This window comes from Bubalus kerabau, chromosome 9 (assembly GCF_029407905.1).
Source record: "Bubalus kerabau isolate K-KA32 ecotype Philippines breed swamp buffalo chromosome 9, PCC_UOA_SB_1v2, whole genome shotgun sequence".
Taxonomy (NCBI): domain Eukaryota; kingdom Metazoa; phylum Chordata; class Mammalia; order Artiodactyla; family Bovidae; genus Bubalus; species Bubalus kerabau.
In genome coordinates this window covers 8,744,296-8,751,533 of record NC_073632.1, presented here as the reverse complement: position 1 = coordinate 8,751,533, position 7,238 = coordinate 8,744,296, and the positions used below count along the sequence as shown (strand labels likewise).

General features: G+C 41.0%; 1 non-coding gene across 1 annotated transcript; it reads right to left on the bottom strand.

Moving 5' to 3' along the window:
* Positions 1-6,636: 6,636 nt before the first annotated feature.
* On the bottom strand, positions 6,637-6,709 carry TRNAC-ACA (transfer RNA cysteine (anticodon ACA)). The gene has a single exon. It is a non-coding gene; the product is annotated as a tRNA-Cys (tRNA).
* Positions 6,710-7,238: the final 529 nt, after the last annotated feature.

The following is a 7,238-nucleotide window of genomic DNA, read 5'->3' as shown; positions in this document are numbered from 1 at the left end:
AAAATTCTTAAAAAGGTTCTCGAGGTTGTAGCTCTTGGTTGTGGAGTCTGCCCCTGTGGATGGGGTTGAATTAGTGTCCTGTGGTATTTTCCTGGTTGGTGGAGCTTGTGCCTGTGTTCTGGTTGATGAAGCTGAAGCTCCTCTCTCTGAAGAGCAGTGCAGCGTCCAATAGTAGATTTTGGAGTGTCTGTGGATTCAATTGGAGACGGCAATGGCACCCCTCTTCAGTACTCTTGCTTGAAAAATCCCATGGATGGAGGAGCCTGGCAGGCTACAGTCCATGGGGTTGCTAAGAGTCGGACACGACTGAGAGACTTCACTTTCACTTTTCACTTTCATGCATTGGAGAAGGAAATGGCAACCCACTCCAGTGTTCTTGCCTTGAGAATCCCAGGGATGAGGGAGCCAGGTTGGCTGCCATCTATGGGGTCGCATAGAGTCGGACACGACTGAAGCGACTTAGCAGCAGCAGCAGCAGCAGCATGGATTCAGTATGCCTTTGGGCAGTCGTTCTAGCTTTCACGGTGTTAAGCACATCTATTTCCACAGCAGCTTCAAAGTGGCCCTCTCAGCATATCTGCAGTGCTGCCAACCCCCTACTTGTCCCTGGGATCATTGCTGGTGCTTCTATTCCCCTGTCCCGCCCTGTGCTGCTGACCCAAACTTGCTGGGTAGGTGCTTGTGTGGATCCTTCTGCATTGCCGTGACTTGTGTGGACTTCCCTCAGCCCCCTAAGCTCACCCTCTGTGTCGCAGGGCTTGTGTGCACTTGTCTCAGTTCCCAAGGTCTGCCCTCTGTGTCGTGGGGCTTGTGTGCACTTGTTTTAGCTCCCCAGGCCTGACCTTTGCTTTGTGGGGCTTGTAAGCACTTGTCTCAGCTTCCCGTATGCACACTTTGCGTCACGCACCTTATGTGCACTTTTTTCAGCTGCCCTTGCCTGCCCTCTGTGTTGCGGGGTTTATGTGCACTTGTTTCGTCTCACTGCCTCCACTCTTTGTTGCGGGGGCTATTTCTTCTTCTTTCGGCAGGGAGGGTTGTGTGAACTGCGCAAGTTTATATGCCTTCCCTCTATGGGCACCCCAGTCCCTCACTTTGCGCCAACTGTGTTTGCTGCATCACTCTTGGCTACCTGGTCCTGCCATCTGTGCTGCAAGGGTTGAATGTGCTGGCTGGGTTTGTATGCTGTACCACTCTCAGTTTCCCAAGCACGCTGTCTGGGGCCACAGTCCTTGAGCTGTTAATGGGCTGAAAAGTGCAGCTTTCTCTGTTTGCTGCCCTCCAAGTCCCTGCTTTGCTTGGTTTTCAGAGACTTTGCAGCTCCACTTTGGGTCTGCCTGTGAGGGAGTTTCCCTGTGCATGGGAGCGCCTCCTGTTTCAAGGCTCCCTCCTTCTCTTGGGGCACAAGCTCCTGCCCAGAACTTCAATGTCTTTTCCCTTTTTATGTCTCTCTCCTCTCTCCTACCTCATTTCAGGGAGGTTAGTCTGTCCCCCCTGGAGGCCTGGGTCTTCTGCTGTTGTCTACATACAGCTTGCTTTGTAGGAGTTGTTCCATTTCTTGATGAGTTTTTTATTTATTTGTGAGGAGGCTGGCGATCTCCCCATCTTACTCCTCTGCCATCTTCTTCTGTCTCCTCTTCCTTTTTATTTATTTTTAATTGAAGGGTAGCTGCTTTACACTATTCTGTTGGTTTCTGCCATACATCAGCATGAATCAGCCATAGGTATACATATGTCCCCTCCCTCTTGAACCTCTCTAACCATTTTCCATCCCCATTCCACACCTCTACATTGTCACAGAGCATCAATTTGAGTTCCCTGAGTCATACAATAAAATCACACTGGCTATCTGTAAGTAGTGGTATGGTAGCATGTATGTTTCCATCCCATCAGGATTTACTGAAGATGGCAGGTGTTTAGCGTACTGTCCTAGGTGATGAACAAAACAGTAAAACAGCCCTGCCTTCATAGAGCTTATGTTCTGCTGATGGGAAAGAGACACTAAGCATACTCAATCAATAGATTATTAAGAATGTTAGTACATTTAAGATTATAAGATTATAAGTACTTATAAGATTATAAGTACAACAGGAAAAAAAAAAAAAAGGATTAGGGCAAAGGGGATGGGGATTGCCTTCAAATGGCAGGGGAGCCAAAGAAAGAGTATTCCATCTTTTTTTTTTTTTTTAAGATGTTTTTGATGTGGACCATTTTAAAGTCTTCATTGAACTTGTTACAATATTGTTTCTGCTTTGTGTTGTAGTTTTTTTGGTGGCAAGGTATATGGGATCTTAGTTCCCTGGAGATTGAATCCATACCCTCTGTATTGAAAGTGTAGAGTCTTAACCACTGGACTGCCAGGGAAGGCTAGAGTATTCTGTTTTAAATAGACTCAGGTAAGGCCTAAGAATATGAAGGACACTGTGAAGGTGTCACTTGCTCAAGACTCAGAGGAGCTGAGGGAAGGAGCCATTTAGGGAGACTCATAGCCTGTCTGGAATGTGTGAGCAACACTATGAGAACAAGAGGCTGGAGCTAGGACAATGAAGAAGGGCATCTAGAAGTAAGGGATGCAGGACCTTGGGGCCCAGGGGAAGGTCTTTGACTCACACATGGGCAGAGGCTGACTGTCTCAGTGCAGCAACTTATGTGAGTGACCTCAGCTCTCTATTGCCCAGAGCTCACAGCAGCCTTGACTGCTGTCCTCAACTTTATTACCACTAAGGGTCCTTAAACAAATCAAAGAGTCCCCAAGTTAAGTATCTATGTGTTGTTTGAGTCTATATGCCCTAAACAATTTTAGTCTCACAAATTTACCATTACCTGTCTATGACATCAGGCAAATTGCTCTCCTTACTTTCTTTACATATGTATTTAATTCTACCTCTATGTTTTGCTCATGTTTTTCTCCCAAAATCCTGGATCTCCAATCTAATGGCCTTAACACCCCTAACATAGCTTCATTTTCTTGCACACCCAGCTTAGATTCCACCTTGAATTAGCATATAGTACTCTCTTATTTCATTCAACCTCAAATCCCTTTTTTCTCTCCTACTGTACACATACTTGTGCATCTGACCTTGGTTAGAGACAAATATAGAAACATTATGATTGGTTGAACTTTAAAAACATGATCAGTAACTTCCAATGGATCCTTAGTGTGACTTGAAAATTCTACAACTTTCCCCAAATTTATTCACCTTTCTCTTTTCCTAGGTGACATTTCAAACTTCTCCTTTCTCCTCAAATGTCTAGCACCTCCTCCATTGCTTAATGCTTAGCAGATTACCCTGTCAGAGCAATTAGAAGAGAACTCACAGGACAGTCTCAGAGACATCTGGGACAATATTAAATGCACCAACATTCAAATTATAGGGGTCTCAGAAGAAGAAGAGGCAAAAAAAAAAAAAGGTTATGAGAAAATATTTGAGGAGATTATATTTGAAAACTTCCCTAACATAGGAAAGGAATCCAAGTTCAGGAAGCCCATAGAGTCCCATACAGGATAAACCCAAAGAGCAGTACACCAAGACATGTACCAATCAAACTAACAAAAATTAAACAAAAAGAAAAAAAAAAAAAAAAGCAGAAAGGGAAAGGCAAAAAAAAAAAAAAAAAAAAAATGCAAAAGAATTCCCATTAAGGCTAACAACTGAATTTTCAACAAACTCTGCAGACCAGAAGGGAATGGCAGGATACTTCTTAAAGTGAGAACAGAAAAAAAACCTATAACCAAGATTACTTTATCCAGTAAGGATCTCATTCAGATTTGATTGTGAAATCAAAAGCTTTATGCTGCTGCTGCTGTTAAGTCACTTCAGTCGTGTCCAACTCTGTGTGACCCCAGAAACGGCAGCCCACCAGGCTCCCCTGTCCCTGGGATTCTCCAGGCAAGAACACTGGAGTGGGTTGCCATTTACTTCTCCAGTGCATGAAAGTGAAAAGTAAAAGTGAAGTCGCTCAGTCATGTCCGACTCCCAGCGACCCCATTGGACTGCAGCCCACCAGGCTCCTCCATCCATGGGATTTTCCAGGCAAGAGTACTGGAGTGGGGTGCCATTGCCTTCTCCACAAAAGCTTGATAGATAAACAAAAAAGAGAACTCATCAGCACCCAACCAGCCTTACAACAAATGCTAAAGAAACTTCTCTAGCAGGAAACAAAAGAGACAAAAAGACCCAGGAAAACAAACTCTAAACAGTAAGAAAATGGCAGTAGGAATATGCATATCAATAGCTATCTTAAATTTAAATGGATTAAATAGTCCAACCAAAGACACAGGCTGGATGAATAGATACAGAAACAAGACCTGTGCATATGCTGTCTACAAGAGATCCACTTCAGACCTAAGGACAGATATAGACTTAAAGTCAGGGGATGAAAAAAGATATTCCATGCAAATGGGAATTAAAAGAAAATGATATTTGGCAAAACTAATACAATTTTGTAAAGTTTAAAAATAAAATAAAATTAAAATAATAATAGTAAAAGAAAATGGATGCAGCAATACTCAGAAAAACTAAGCTTTAAAACAAAAACTGTTACAGGAGATAAGGAAGGCCACTACATAATGATCAAGGGATCAATCCAAGAAGATATAACAGTTGCAAACATTTATGCATCTAACATAGGAGCAATCTCAATATATAAGGTAAATACTAACATCATAAAAGGGGGAATCGATGGCAACACAATAGTAGTAGGGGACTTTAACACCCCACTTACACCAATGGACAGATCATCAGGACAGAAAATTAGATTAAATTGACCTAACTGATACCTTCAGGACTTCCCATTCCAAACAGCAGAATACAATTTTCTCTCAAGTGCTTATGGAACATTCTCCAGGATATACCACATCTTGGGTCACAAATTAAGCCTTGGTAAACTTAAGAAAACAGAAACTGTATCAAGCATCTTTTCTGATCACAATGTTATAAGACTAGATATCAACTACAGGAAAAAAACACAAACGCATGGAGGCTAAACAACATGCTTCTAAATAACCACCGGATCACTGAAGACATCAAAAAGGAAATCAAAAACTACCTAGAAATGACAGCAAAACTACAACGACGCAAAACGTGTGGGATGCAGCAAAAGCAGGTCTAAGAAGGAAGTTTACAGCAATGCAAGCCTACCTCAAGAAAATTGAACACTATCAAGTAAACAACCTAATCTTACACCTAAAGCAATTAAAAAAGAACAACAACAAAAAAAAAAAAAAATCAAAGTTGATAGTAGGAAAAAAAATCCTAAAGATCAGAGCAAAAATAAATGAAAAAGTAATGAAGGAAACAATAGCAAAGATCAATAAATCTAAAAGCTGGTTCTTTGAGAGTATAAACAAAATTGACAAACCACCCTAAAGAGGCCACCAGAAAATTACTAGACTTAATCAAACAACATAGTAAATGCTGTTTTATATCATTTTCATGATATAAAATTAATATACAGAAATCCCTTGAATTTCTGTGCACTAAGTGAAATATCAGAAAGAAAACTTAAGGGGAAAATCCCATTCACCATTACAACAAAAAGAATAAATTACCTAGGAATAAACCTATCTAAAGAGACAAAAGATCTGTATGCAGAAAACTATAAGACAATGATGGAAGAAATCAAAGATGACACAAACATATGGAGAGATATACCATATTCTTGGATTGGAAGAAACAATACTGTGAAAATGACAGTACTACCCAAAGCAATATACAGATTTAATGCAATCCATATCAAATTACCAATGGTATTTTTCACAGAACTAGAACAAATAATTTCACAATTTGTATGGAAACACAAAAGATTCTGAATAGCCAAAGCAAATCTTGAGAAAGAAAAATGGTTCAGACTAAACAACAAAGTTACAGTCCTCATTACAGTATGTTACTGATAAAAAAAAAAAAAATAGAACTATAAACCAAGAAAACAAGACGGAAAACCCAGAGATAAACCCACACACCTATGAGCACCTTATCTTTGGCAAAGAGGCAAGAATATACAATGGAGAAAAAACAGCCTCTTCAATAAGTGGTGCTGGGAAAGCTGAACAGCTATGTGTAAAAGAATGAAAGTGGAAAACTTCCTAACACTGTACACAAAAATAAAATCAAAATGTATCAAATACTTAAATGTAAGGCCAGAATATAGAGTTCTTAGAGATAAACATAGGCAGTACACTTTTTGACATACATCACAGTAAGATCTTTTTGACCCACCTCCTAGGGTAATGAGGAGCCCCTGATGGCTCAGACGGTAAAGAGTCTGCCTGCAGTGGAGGAGACACAAGTTCAATCGCTATTTAGGGAAGATCCACTGGAGAAGGAAGTGGCAACCCACTCCAGTATTCTTGCCTGGAGAATCCCATGGGTGGAGGAGCCTGGCAGGCTACAGTCCATGGGGTCTCAAAGAGTCAAACACGACTTCACTTTCACTTTCTTTCTAGAGTAATGGAACTAAAAACAAAAATAAGCAAATGACATTTAATTACACCTAAAACCTTTTCACAGCAAAGTGAAGTCGCTTAGTCATGTCTGACTCTTTGCGAGCCCATGGCCTGTAGCCTACAAGGCTTCTCGGTCCATGGGATTTTCCAGGCAAGAATACTGGAGTGGGTTACCATTTTCTTCTCCAGGAGATCTTCCTGACCCAGGGATTGAACCTGGGTCTCCTGCATTGTAGGCAGACGCTTTACCATCTGAGCCACCAGGGAAGTCAAGGAAACAATAAATAAGATTTAAAGACATCCCTCAGACGTCATAAAATAATTGCTAATGAAACAACTGACAAAGCATTAATCTTCAGAATATATAATCATTCGTGAACTGTGAACTTCCAGATGTTCAAGCTGGTTTTAGAAAAGGCAGAGGAACTAGAGATCAATTGCCAACATCCGTTGGATCATTGAAAAAGCAAGAGAGTTCCAGAAAAACATCTATTTCTGCTTTATTGACTATGCCAAAGCCTTTGACTGGGTCCATCACAATAAACTGTGGAAAATTCTGAAAGAGATGGAAATACCAGACCACCTGACCTGCCTCTTGAGAAACCTATATGCAGGTCAAGAAGCAACAGTTATAACTGGACATGGAACAATAGATTGGTTCCAAATAGGAAAGGGAGTATGTCAAGGCTGTCACCCTGCTTATTTAAATTATATGCAGGGTACATTATGAGAAACGCTGGGCTGGAAGAAACACAAGCTGGAATCAAGATTGCCAGGAGAAATATCAATAACCTCA